The sequence below is a fragment of the Taudactylus pleione genome, unplaced genomic scaffold (genome assembly GCF_031769625.1).
Source record: "Taudactylus pleione unplaced genomic scaffold, aTauple2 ptg000206l, whole genome shotgun sequence".
In the NCBI taxonomy this organism is placed as follows: Eukaryota; Metazoa; Chordata; class Amphibia; order Anura; family Myobatrachidae; genus Taudactylus; species Taudactylus pleione.
The window spans coordinates 12,297,854-12,311,645 of record NW_028284608.1 but is presented as its reverse complement, the minus strand read 5'-3'; the positions used below and the strand labels follow the sequence as shown (position 1 = coordinate 12,311,645).

The 13,792-nt window shown below is 46.1% G+C and overlaps 1 protein-coding gene across 1 annotated transcript in view; it reads left to right on the top strand.

Annotated features, from left to right (window-relative positions):
* Window positions 1-13,150: 13,150 nt before the first annotated feature.
* ANKEF1 (ankyrin repeat and EF-hand domain containing 1) overlaps window positions 13,151-13,792 on the top strand; it is a 36,745-nt gene continuing 36,103 nt past the window's right edge. The window contains exon 1 of the mRNA XM_088478083.1: window positions 13,151-13,228. The gene's annotated coding sequence lies outside the window, so the exon portion shown is untranslated. The remainder of the gene's footprint in view (window positions 13,229-13,792) is intronic.

The window sequence follows — 13,792 nt, the reverse complement described above, 5'->3', positions numbered from 1 at the left end:
ATTCACTAATTTGTGATACTAAACACGCTGACTGATATAACTCTAGGTCTGGGATTTGTAACCCCCCCTGAATTTTAGGTTTAGTCAAACGCTGGTAAGCTAGCCGTGGTGTTTTACCCTTCCATATATAAGACACAATTAATTTACGAGCCTTAATTAGAAAATGTTTCGGGACCGAAAAGGGAATGGTACAAAATAAATACATTAACTTTGGCAAAATCACCATTTTAAATGCCGCAAGACAACCCAGCCAGAAAACCTCAAAACCCAACCAATTATGTAACAGTTCCGCTATATGTTTTAGAGTTGGATCAAAATGTATCTTAGCGAAGTCATCTAGTCTGTTCGGTATGTTAATACCAAGATAGAGAAGATAATCCGTTTTCCAATTATACCTGTAAAGGGCTTGTAGGTGCGACAAAACAAGATCAGGTATGTTAAAAGGTAGGGCCTCAGTCTTGGTAGTGTTAAGTTTGTATAGAGAAGTTGCACTAAATTTGTCTAGTATTCCATGAGGGGTTGGTAATGAAGAAACAGGGTTGGTTACAAACAAAAGAATATCGTCTGCTAACAAACATAATTTATGTGAAGTTGAACCAACTTTCACTGCAGGAAATAAAGGGGAATTTCTAATTGCTGAAGCTAATGGTTCAATGACTAAAACATACATCAGTGGGGATAGAAGACACCCCTGTCTTGTACCATTCCTAATGTTAAATGGGGGTGAAAGAAAGCCATTGCTGAACACTCTAGCTGTGGCATTACTTTAGAGCGCCTTGATAGACTTCAAAATACACCCTGAAAACCAAAATGACTTAGTGATTCGTAGAGGAACAGCCAATGAAGGCGATCAAACGCCTTCTCGGCATCTAAGGAAAGAAGAATGAACTCCTTACGTCGCCTCAACATTAGCTCTGCTAAGTCAAAGACCCCGCGAGTGTTATCCGATGCTTGTCTGCCGCTGACACGGTCCGGATGAATCAAATGGGGAATAAAAGGGGCCAAACGATTGGCTACCATCTTGGAATAAATTTTAATTTGTGAATTGAGTAGGGCTATTGGGCGGAAATTCGGACAGGAGGAAAGAGGTTTACCTGGTTTAGGTAAGGTGATAATTTGAGCTTCCAACATCTCTGTTGGAAAGCTGCCCTGACCCGAAACAAAATTAAATAAAGAAGTAAGTATGGGAGAGATCGAATTCGCAAAATGTTTATAGAATGAATTGGTAAACCCATCCGGACCAGGGGACTTCCCCGTAGGCAATGCTTTGACAACACTCAAAGTTTCTTGTTCGGTCCAAGGGGCGTTTAAAACTGCCAAAGCCTCCTCTCCTAACTGAGGAAAAGTAATGTCCCGTAGAAAAGCAGAAATAGAAGCGCCAGACGGTTGTGCTGTAGTACTGTCAGTATGGAGATTATAAAGTCCCCCGTAATATGCAATCTCAGCAGGGTTAAGTAGTTTCTTATTATTGGGTGTAATGAAATATTCAATCCTATTTCTGGCCTGACGTTTGTGCAATTTACGAGCTAGGAACTTGCCTGCCTTATTCCCTGAATTGTAGAACTTTTGCTGAAGTTTAATTAGAGATGATTTCATACGAGCCAAAAACTATTTCTGAAGTTGATTTTGGATAGAAACTAGTTCTCTCTTAAGAATACGGGAAGCAGTGGCGTAACTATAAATTTTGCTCCCCCATGCCCAACCCTCCTTTCTGCTCCTGCCAGTCCGTCACCTCAGCTCAAGACAGGTTGCACAGTTTTTATGACCGTGCAGAACAAGATTATTGGGAACATAGTTTATAACCTGTAAACTGTGTATCAAATTAGTGCCCCTTATACAGTGCCCCCTGTAGTTGTGCACCAAAATGCAATTCCCCCTATACTAGTGCCCCTTATGCAATGCCCCCTGTAGTAGTGCCCCTTATGCAATGCCCCCTGTAGTAGTGCCCCTTTTGCAATGTCCCCTGTAGTAGTGCCCATTATGCAATGTCCCCTGTAGTAGTGCCCATTATGCAATGCCCCTGTAGTAGTGCCCCTTATGCAATGCCCCCTGTAGTAGTGCCCATTATGCAGGGCCCCCTGTAGTAGTGCCCATTAAAGTAGTGCCCCTGTAGTAGTGCCCATTATGCAGGGCCCCATGTAGTGCTCCTTCTAGTAGTTAGCCCCCTGTAGTGCCCCTTCTAGTAGTTAGCCGCCTGTAGTTAGCCCCCTGTAGTTAGCCGCCTGTAGTTGCCCCCTGTAGTTAGCCCCCTGTAGTTGCTCCCCCCCTCCATGCGCACACAAACAAACACACACACACAAAAGAAAAAAACACAAACACTTACCTTTATCCCCGCTCCTGTGCTGCTGCCGTCCATACCCCAGCGTCCGCTCCTCGGCACTATGGGAGTGACGTCATTACGTCACTCCCATAGTGCTCTGCGGGACCCGGAAGACGGAGCTCACTCCTGAGCTCCTTCCCCGGTGTCCGCTCCTCGGCACTATGGGAGTGACGTCATTACGTCACTCCCATAGTGCCCTGCAGGACCCGGAAGACGGAGGGAGCTCCGTCCTCCGGCTACCACCGGGGGTTTGAATAGGAGCCGGGTGTCCACTGGTAACACACTCAGCGGGTGCCCGGCCGATGGATGGTGCAGGGGGTGCGACCGCACCCCCTGCACCCTCCGTAGTTACTACTACTGCCCCCGTCGCCCCCAAGCTACCCAGCGCCTCCAAGCCACCGCGGGGGCTGCGGGGGCAGTAGTTACGCCACTGACGGGAAGGACGGGCTCTATTTAGAGATTCAACCTGAGCTAAGCGGAATTCCAATTCAGATTGATTGAGCAAATATTGTCTCTTAAGTCGAGAACTTGTTTGAATGGCTACTCCTCGAAGGACAGCTTTGAGGGCGCACCAGTGTGTTGTGAGAGAAGTGTCTTGTGAGTCGTTAGTTGCCAAATAGGATTCCAGGGCATCTGCTAAAGGTTTAACACCTTCAGGGGAAGATAATAAGTGGTCTGGTAAACGCCATGGTCTAGGGGGAATTCTTGTATTATGACCATCCCAAGTCCACGTTACCGAAGCATGGTCAGACCAAACTATAGGTATGATATTAGATTGGCGAGTATGTTGGAGTAAATGTTTGTCTATAAGAATCAGATCAATACGCGAATAAGTATTATGTACATGTGAGAAAAACGTATAGTCTTTCACATTAGGCGAATAAACCCGCCACACATCATATAAATCAAATTCCGCCATGAGCTTCCGCAGCAAAGCTGATTTATCAGTATTACCACTGCTCATTCTGGAAACATGAGATGATGATTTATCTATCCGAATATCAGGGACTAAATTAAAATCACCCATTATAATCGTATGACCACGTCTAATCTGGTGGACTTCCTCGAACACTCGTCTGAGAAACGGGATTTGAAGCGTATTAGGGGCGTAGAGAGAAGCTAGTGTAACCTCTTTACCATCCAACTGACCTACTAATACCAAATACCGGCCGTTCTTATCTTCTACCTTTTTAGCTAAAGTGAAAGACACTGAATTATGGAACAGCACAGCTACACCATTCTATTTTCAGAGGACCGTTAGCGTAATATGCAACATTATATCTCGCATCTCTCAATATTGGTGGGGCCAAAGATGAAAAATGAGTCTCTTGTAGTGCTACAACTTTAGCTCTATGTCTATGGAAGGTGGACAAAGCAAACCTACGTTTGTTAGGGGAGTTTAGACCATGAATATTTAAGGAAAAAATGTAACCATAATCTATATTCCATAAATAAGAGACATCAGTTTGACATGAATATCCAAGGTTCTAGCAAAGACAGAATAATATGGACAATGGTACCCAAAATAAAAATTAAACCAGAAAAAAAACAAAAAAAACACATATGAGAACAATAACATTATAAATAAACGGCAAAATCAAGAACATGGAGGAACGTGGCCTTAGACAAAAGCCACCCATGCAATATATTTATTACAAAATACAAAGAAAAGTGGACAACATAGATATGGGAGTATAGCGAAAATGATACACTCAACAAGGCAAAGTGCGTAAGAACTATTCAAATCTCTCTAGATGTCTGAAACGCACAATAGCTGATTCCAAAAACGAACTTACATAAACTCATCCACTTAGCGAACAATATAAACGTGGAGTTGCTAAACCCACAAAACAGCAAAAATAATAATAATAATAATATGAGAATTTTGGGAATCTGAATTACACAAGACAGCATAATCAATGTACGTGCTTATTTAAATACAGGTGTACTAGAAAGGGGGCTCAAATTAAGATTTTTTGCAATAGTAAGAAGGAGGAAAACTCTTATGGGTTCCCTCCCCTAATTTCTTAATGGTAAATAAGGCCCTTAAACTGGCAAGAAATACAAATAAACAGATTATTGCTATCCAATTTGGTGCAATCAGACATGAAAACACATGGTAAAACATACATAAGAAATGACTATCTCATGTAAAATATAAAATATAATATCTCTGGTTATATCGAGGAAACAAGACTGATATGAATATAACATAATTAACACATTAGCTGTATGTATGTAGCATTCTCACGTAGCTTTAGACCAGTCTTGAGTTACTTGACCGCTGGGACCAGAAGCTCGAGTAGACACTGGAATGTCCTATTCCGCCAAAAGCTTAATTCCAACTTCCACAGTAGAGATTACGTATGAGGAAGCCTCGTAGCTAACCAGAAGCTTTACGGGGAACCCCCATCGATAAATGATGTTATTATCTCTTAGAGCTGTAGTAATGGACAGGAAAGAGCGCCTTTTGGACAAAGTAGCAGCAGACAGATCCTGAAAGATTTGAAGACCCCCTAGGGTGTCCGTGCCTTCAGCTTGACATGCTTTGCTCTTTGAAATGAAAGAAATGGACACGCATTAAAGTGTCTCGCGGGAAATTTCCAGATCCTGTTCTCGGTTTTGGAAGGCGATGTACCCAATCAATTGACAAGTCTTGTTGAGAAGCCGTAGGCACCAATTTAAGAAACAACTTTGAAACGTAATCTGGTAACTCTGCGTTAGATACAGAATCTGGGATACCGCGAATCTTCAGACTGTTTCTTCGTGAGTGGTCTTCCATATCCGCCATTTTATCTCTCATAGATGAAACCTCCGATTGGAGTTCTGCATGGGCTGAGAGGAGTTCGTTATGAGATAAGACCAATTCCTGCATCTTCACCTCTAGATGGTCTGTACGATCTCCCAGCCCCAGAATATCAGCTCGGATAGATTGTATAGAAGTATCCACACCCTTTAGCACATCAGACCGAAACGCCGCAAAAACCTGAAACATTGCCTGTGTGGTAAGCGGTGCATTAACATCCAGGTTTAGTCCCAGGTCAGCCGGGGAAATCGAATCACGTGGAGTGGACATAGATGACGCTCCAGATGTTGGGGAAAGCAGCTGTCCGACTTTAGATATAGGGGCAGTAGGAAAGCGGATTGGTGCTGTTAGTTTTTGTTGTCTTGTTTTCATTGACGGCATAGTAGGAGGAATGAGTAGAAATCCCAATTTGAAATGAACCAGAGAAATGTTTTGGGGAAAGCGACTCAGGAAATTACTGCATGGGTAGGTAAGGCATTACCCGGGAAGGGACAACATTCTTTAGATAGGTATCTTCACATCGTCGACACAATTGACTCTGATAAGTATCTATTAGGATATTATCTGCTTACACGAATGGATGGTATATCACACAGGTACCGGGCTCCGTCTTCTGCTGAATGACCCCTATAGAGGAGGTGACCGAGCAAGTGAGGAGAGTCCCCTATGTGACCAACAGACTCCAGTAGAACAGGATGGCTGGGTTGTTGTTGCAGCTACTGTCCGGGAGAAGCAATGAGCATGTCAGGCTAGTAGACAAAGGGGCACAGGGACTCACCAATCCAGCCGCCCAGGTCCCAGAGATGGGATTTTACAACCAGGAGAGCCACTCTGGATGCCTGGCAACCAAACTGCGGTATACACTGTACCGCGGCAAAGTCCGCGACCCCTGAGCATGCGGTAGCCACCGCAATCACCAGCAGTCCTGTAGGGTCAGGTGCACTCCGACCGTTGCGACAGAGGCTGTGGTAACTCAAGGGGAGCAGGCCGCTAAGGATGAGGTGTCCATTATGGAAGATGTGGGCGCGTCTGTTCTGGCCACTGACCCACGGCCGCGGGCTCCAGACGCTAGACAGGCCCCACGTGTAGAAGCACCTCAGCGGGGTCCGTCTGTTTCCCCAAGGTACATCTATCAGCGTATGCACCGCTGCATCAGCATGCGGGTGTGACAGCAGAGGGAGAGGAACCACGCCGCAGCAGCAGTCACATCAGCCGGCACTACCGATCCCCGGCAACTAACTATGTATGCCAGAAGGTACACCAGGTGTCCTGGGGGCCGAGGTGTTAGTGGAGATTGCGGGGCTAATGAAAGGGCTCACCCCGGGCTCCGCGATGAAGCCAGTCCCGGCGGGCAGCGGCCACAAATCCAAGCCGCGGCTTCTGGCGTTAGTTAGGCCTCCAAGCTCCGGGCGCCAGGGAGAGGTCACCACCATCTCCACAGCCACCGCACAAGGATCCGTGGGGACCAATGCTCAGCGACTTGCGGGTCACGGTATAACAGAGCCCCTCTCTTAAGGTGAAAGGGGTAGTTTAAAGGGCTATTCAGCAGGAGCTCTCTCAGGACGCCACCATCCAGCTCTACAGCTAGGCCACGCCCCCCATTACCGGACACTATTGACTGTTGCTTCTCTGATGAGACGGTGGACGTCGCATTACTTTTAGCCATCAGGTCATCACATTTATTTTGTTTGGACTTTATGTCATTTTATACCTGAGTATGTGTTTTATTTTCCATTAAACAGTATTTAGCCATACACATTATCCCTCTTTTTTTATGAGGATATATTGCATGGGGACAAACTTCAAGAACATCCCCAGGGACAATTGAAAGAAACCTTTATATGCAGAACACAGCATCTATATCACGTGAGTAGGGCACGCATTATTCTACTGCTCCTGCAATTATCGTGTGGTTATAAGAGACCAGCTTGGAATCACTGAGTGGGCGGGAAGAACAAAGAAACCCTTTTGGGATTATGGCCCTCATTCAGAGCCGTACGCTCTGAGCAGAGCGCACGCTCTGCATGAGGGCCGGGCTCCATTTTCATGGAGCGTCCTCCTGGACGCTCCTATAGCTGTGGGTCACCACCCACAGGCTATACGAGCGTGCATTTTGATGGCCGCGATGGTCGTGTCCATCGCGACCATCGAAATTGCGAGCCGGAGCCTGCGGTTGAGGTTTTCAACCGCAAGCTCCGGAGTGATTTTGGCTCTATCAGAGCCAAAATCACTCCCACTGACATCACTAGTGATGTCAGTGGGCCGGCTTCTGACGGGAGGCGTTCCCGTGGGAACGCCCCCGTCAGGGAGGCACGCCCACCAAAGGGGGCGTGCTGTCAATCAACATTGACAGCACGCCCCCTTTGATCGGACACAACGAGCGAAGGAAAGTCCTTCGCTCGTCGTGTCTGGCGCATGCGCACGACGGAGCTCCCTCCGTCGTGCGCATGCTCAGTGCAGACCATCGACCCACTTGCGAGCGGACAGCCGCTCGTGAGTGGGTCTGAATCAGGCCCTATGATCACACATTTTGATGTGAGTTGGGGTACGCATTGATTGCATCCGACCAATTGACAAAACCACGTCATTTCCCTTCACCTTTCTCACATAGATATCATTTGGAATACTGTATTAGACTATTAAGATGGTTTCCTTTTCTTTTGTATTTATATTTTGTTCATGTGCCATTTGGATAACTCGTGGAGACTCTGAGAACCTTACATAGAAAGTGACTTATGCCGGAATCTTTCACCTATGAAAAAGACTAAGTATTGGGGGCAACAGGTTTTGCGCACTAAACTTAACAGTTATCTTTTCAAAATATATGCAACATATTGTAATACAACTGAACATAAAACAAAAATGGCAGCTGGGCACATAACATCGATACATTCCCAAGAACACAATCCCAACGTCCATCTCCGCAGAACTACCAAGCAGTCCTCATATATATAGCAATGGTTGTTTACAAAACTACAAAAAACTGTTTGGGATGGGATGTCTTTCATAATGTCGAAACAAAACACTGAAATGCCAAAGTCATGGGATAGATGCCTAGTATCGTGTAGGACCCCCTCTAGCCCGGCAAAGTACAGCAACTCAGTGTGGCATAATTTCCACAAGTGGACGGAAGACCTCTGGTGATGTTGACCCGTGCCGCCTGGATAGCTTCCCACCTCCGTGATATTTGTAGGTGCAGGCAGGATCTTAGGTATGAATGGATCTCCACCATGTTCCATAAATGCTCAAATGGGTTCATGTTGGCCAACGTGCTTGCTACACCATTCTTTGGAACTCTCCAGAATGCCTCTTAAACCAATTCTGGACAACTTGGGACCAATGACACAGTGCATTAACCTGCTAGAATATCCCATCATTGTGGGGTACATGAAGTCCATGAATGACTGCAAATGGTCATCAAGCAATGCAACGTAGCGGTTATCGGTCAATGACGTTTTTAGGTGGACCTCTGGACCCAACCCATGCCACGTGACCACACCCCACACCATTATGGAACCACCACCTGCCTGCATGGTGCCTTGTTGACTACTGGGGTTCATTGCCTCATGGGGTCCTCCCCATACCCAAACCCTACCAACAACTTCAAACAACTGGAACCATGACATCGGACCACAGCTCATGTTGCCAGCCCCATGGTCCAATTAGCAATGTTATGAGCCTAGGTGAGGTGCTGTTTCCGGTGTCTTAGTGTGAGCATGGACACTCTGGTGGGTCTTCACTTCCCTTATACCATGGAAGCTAAAGAACGCCCACTGACCTGCTGGGTATGCGTCTGGTACCTCCTGTATTGAATGTGGATGTGAAATGAGCCAGTCACTTGTCTGTTACCATGGACAATTCTGGCCAGATGCCGCTGGTCACGATCATTAGGCACCCATGGTCAGCCTCTGCGCTGTCCACGTGCAAGGTAATGCCTTCCATGAGGTATTCTCGGTAAAAACACATGACACCATAGATAAAGGAGTGTTAAATGCCCACACAACTACTGATTTTAACAATATACTACAATCCAAATGCCTCCTGTCTAGCCTGGAGACAGGAGACTTATGCTGGTTACACAATGGCAGATATATTGGCCGATCAATTGATCGGCCAATATATCTTGTGTGCGTCGGCCAGTGTGTACTAGTGATATGTCTGTGAACGACGTTGTTGACAGACATATCGCGTAGGATGTGCTGCACAGCCGATGTCCAATATATCTGCAGATATATTGGGGCATCGTGCTGTATGTACGGGCGGTCAGCTGGCCACCTGTACACTTGCAGCAGATGCCGCAGGGAGGGGGACGGGAAACGCCCCTCAGGCAGCGCGACCCATGGCCAGATTATGGTTGTTCAGTGCAGGGGTGTATTTAAAATGGGTGCAGGGTGTGCTGCACACGGGCCCCTGGGTCCCGGGGGGGGCCCGCACTGCACACCCTGTACCCATCTTTTTTTTTATACTTACCTTTCCGATGTCCCACGGAGTAGCGCTGCAGAAAATGCCTGGAAAATGGCCGCCACAGCCATTTTACCGGCGTTTTGGACATGTGCAGAAGGAGATCACCGGGAAAATGTCTGCTGCGCAGTAGACTCTAGTGCCCGGACTCTAATGCTGCTGTCGGTTCATTGATGGCAGCCGGGGAGAGAGGAGGGGGCACCAATGGGGAGTGAACACGGGCCCCTCCTCTCTTAATACGCCCCTGGTTCAGTGTGTATGCTCACAGTGCCCCCCTCCCCAGCGTGCAGCGCCGCAGAAGTGTGTGTTGTTGTTTTTTGTCAAGGGGGCGTGGCCACGTCTCTCGCGATTAGGCCATGCCCGCTCTTTATCTGGGCCCGGCAGGGCTCTCTACGCCCCTGTGTGTACCCAGCTTTACACTCCTATTTTCTCTCACTCAAATATTGTTTAATAAATATTTATTAAACAATATTTGTGGGATATCCCCAGAAAATAGCCGTTTTCACTTTTCAGGGTGTCCCTGCAAATATTAAGGATCCCGGGATTTAACGAGAGGAACTGCGGCATATACCTCCAATATACAGGGGTCTAGTTACTAAGCAGTGTTAGGAGACAGAGTGAAAAGTGATAAGGTGCCAGCCAATCAGCTCCCAACTGTCATTTTTCAAACACAGCCTGTCTTTGAAACTGTGAGATGACAGTTAGGAGCTGATTGGCTGGCACCTTATCACTTTTCACTCTGTCTCCTAACACTGCTTAGTAAATAGACCCCACAGTATGCAGCGATACCTCCATTTCTGACCGCAAAGCTGCCCTGATAGGGAGCTATGGAAGTTACCATGCAGTTGAATTAAGCAAGCTTCGGAATGTCAGCCTATAGTAGCTTATGGGCTACTACTTTGCGGACTGGAGAAGGATCCTCCAGATTTCTCCCCATCGGCCCTCTATGACACATGCGTAAGCCACCACTATGCTTCCAGCTCTTTGTCCGGACAGGCTCGTACCGGAGCCGGTGTCCCTACAACAGTTTATTACTACATTTGTGTGAAAATAGAAATTTTCACGTAGCAAAATTTAGGAATAAAAAAAAGATCAGATCTGCATTAAAAATGCGCATTGTTAAAAATGATGCCCGTAGTGCTGTAGCCACATCAAACATAACACTGACAGCGATTTATGCCAATGTCCCCCAGAGCAGTGATGTTATTAGTGCATTAATGGCACAAACACTCCCCAATGAAAAATTATGATTATTATTGACACACATGCCTTGAACTTATTGAATTTCTGGCACTATCATAGGCAAATGCAGGGGGGGGGGGTTTCCAGCTGCCTGGAAACCCCCCTCCCCAGCCCACACCATGGGCCTGATTCAGAGCCGGACGCTATTTGCGCTCGCTCGTTCAGAAAAAGGGGCCGGCTATTTAAATTGAGGGCTCGCTCTTTGCGGTCTGTTGACGCCTCTATGTCTGAGCGAGCGAACGAAACATGTGCTCGCTATTTTGTAAAGACGCCCCCTGGCCGCTCGCATCATACGTCATCTCTGCTATTTATTTGATTAATCGAGTACATTGAAAGGCGTCTGAACTGCTCGCAGTGCTTGTGGTAGGATTTTCCTACCGCAATCATGCGAACAGTTCAGGCTAAGAAACAACCAAGTGACGTGGTCGATGACGCTGCTTTGTTAATTATGCACACCCTTAAAACGCCCGTTTTGACCGTTTGGCACGCCTGCGTTCGGATCTCCACTCCCCGTTTTCAAGCACCTTCCCCTGTTACCACCCACAAACGCCTCATCCTGTCACTCAAATTAGCAGCCACTCGCTATTTTGCGAGCGCTCGATTTCCGACCGCACTGACTGGTTGGTGCATGCGCATTACGACCCATACGCATGCGCAGATGTGCGAACATCGCTCTGAGCGAACGAGCGGCCGCTTACGAGCGGCTCTGAATCAGGCCCAATGACCACAATAGAAATAGTAATATAATAGAATTTTACTAGTGCTCCATGTTCTTCTCAGTATCACAAATGAAATAATTAGCACCACCTGTGGATCTTTTAACATGTATCAGCCAGTAATAAATAATCTGTGCACCAACTAGGAGATCTGGAAAATATGCACTGTTAGGGATGTACTGCTATAGAGCCCAATATGTACATATATGTCCAGGGCAGTGCTAGGTTCTTCTGCTGCTCCTCCAGGCTCCCCGGACTTTCTCCAATAGTCTGGAACAGGGTTGCCTGCCCTCCCGATTCAGGTGGGAGCCTCCCGATAAATGGGTACAGCTCCCGCCCCCCCGGAAAGGCAGGCAAGCCTCCCATCTGCCACCGATCCCCTGTCTCCCTGCCAATACCTGTTAAACCCCCACAGCTGAATCGCTTCATTTTGGCCCCGCCCTCTGCTTCACAATGCCTATTTTTCGGCAGTGTACCGGGGGCGGGGCCAAAATGACGCGATCGTGTAGCCCCGCCCCTGTCACAACCGCAAAATGACCTCAGCCCAATCCGACCACGCCCCCTTTTGTTGGCCACGCCCCCTGTTCTGCCAATCTGGCTGCTCCCTCCCGGAAGGAGCAGCCAGATAGTCGGCAAGTATGGTCTAGAATGGTGCCCACATCTAAAATAAAAACATTCAGCTCAGGCATCTAGTGGCTTACTGTGATCACTGGTCCTGTATATGCTGGAATTATGACAAACAATACACTGTGTATGACGCATATAATGGGTTACTGTGATCGCTGGTCCTGTATATGCTGGAATTATGACACACAATACAGTATGTATGACACATATAATGGGTTACTGTGATTGCTAGTCCTGTATATTCTGGGATTATGACACACAATACACTATGTATGACACATATAATGGGTTACTGTGATTGCTAGTCCTGTATATTCTGGGATTATGACACACAATACACTTTGTATGACGCTTATTAAAGCTAGTTAAGTACTAATTCTGCCCTCTTCATGGACTGGCCACACTAATCTAAAATCAAGCATTTGGAACCCCCCTCTAGAAATCCTGCGTTTGTCACTGACTATACTATACTATTTTATGCAATCCTCTATTTACAGATAGTTTTGTGTGAAAAAGAGCACAATAGTGCAACTCAATTTCACCTTCTCTTACGAAGAACATATAAAATTTAATTGTAATGTACAGTAATATAGATGTGCAATTATTATTATCTAGTGATATTACAGATGATATGTTTCTCCGCAGAGCTCAGGGAAATTGCATATACTGCTGCATGATGTGCTACTTGTACAGAAACGTGCTGTGCCACAATAAGAACAAATTCTGACAATGGGTGGAAGTGACAAGGCAGACCAACGCGTATACAATTAAAACGTTTATTTCCCGGGATTAATATACGAGAAAGGCAGATTTTATTGTTAGATTCCTCACACATACGGCACTCGCGCATGCGCAGGTTAGACTGTAGGCGCACATGCTCACAAGAGCCTTGCAGAACTAGCACTGTACGGTTACCATGGAGATAGAACTTCGCGTCCTTCCTGATGAGTCAGATCAGATGCCGCTAAGGGCCACGGAATCTCCTGCCTGTGGGGCCTGGCAGGGAGAGTTTGGGGGACATGTACAGGAACACAGACTGATCTACGCCCAAACCAGGTACTTCTTCCTACTGACACCGTACACTGACGGACAACTCCTATTACATTACATAGTGGGATTAAACACTGTACATACACCGATATAAGTATACTATGATGATTAATTAGAGACTGGAACTAGTCATTCCAATAGTGATATACATACTATTATATATGGAACCATTAAAGTAACTAAAAGTACAATGGGTGTGTTTTATAGAGTAACTTGTGTGGATTTCTATTGATATTATCTAATATTGTCTAGTTTTATGTAGCTGTGATGTAGTTAGTATTGTGCAGATGGATGTATCATATTATTCATACTTTCGGCCATCAAGTAAATTGTAATGATTTGTGTTATTTTTACTTATACAGTGGCGTCATCTGCTGGTTGCGCGGAATAATGCAACTGTAATCACTACAAAAACGAATAATTTACATTTTTCTCTTCTATTTCGATTTGACATTGAAGTCTAATGTAACGGAATTTCATTATCACTCCAAAGGTGTCTCACTTTGGTTTTCACATCTATAATCTATAAAGCTCTGGATATGTAGTCATTTCTTTGCTGCCCTATGTTTC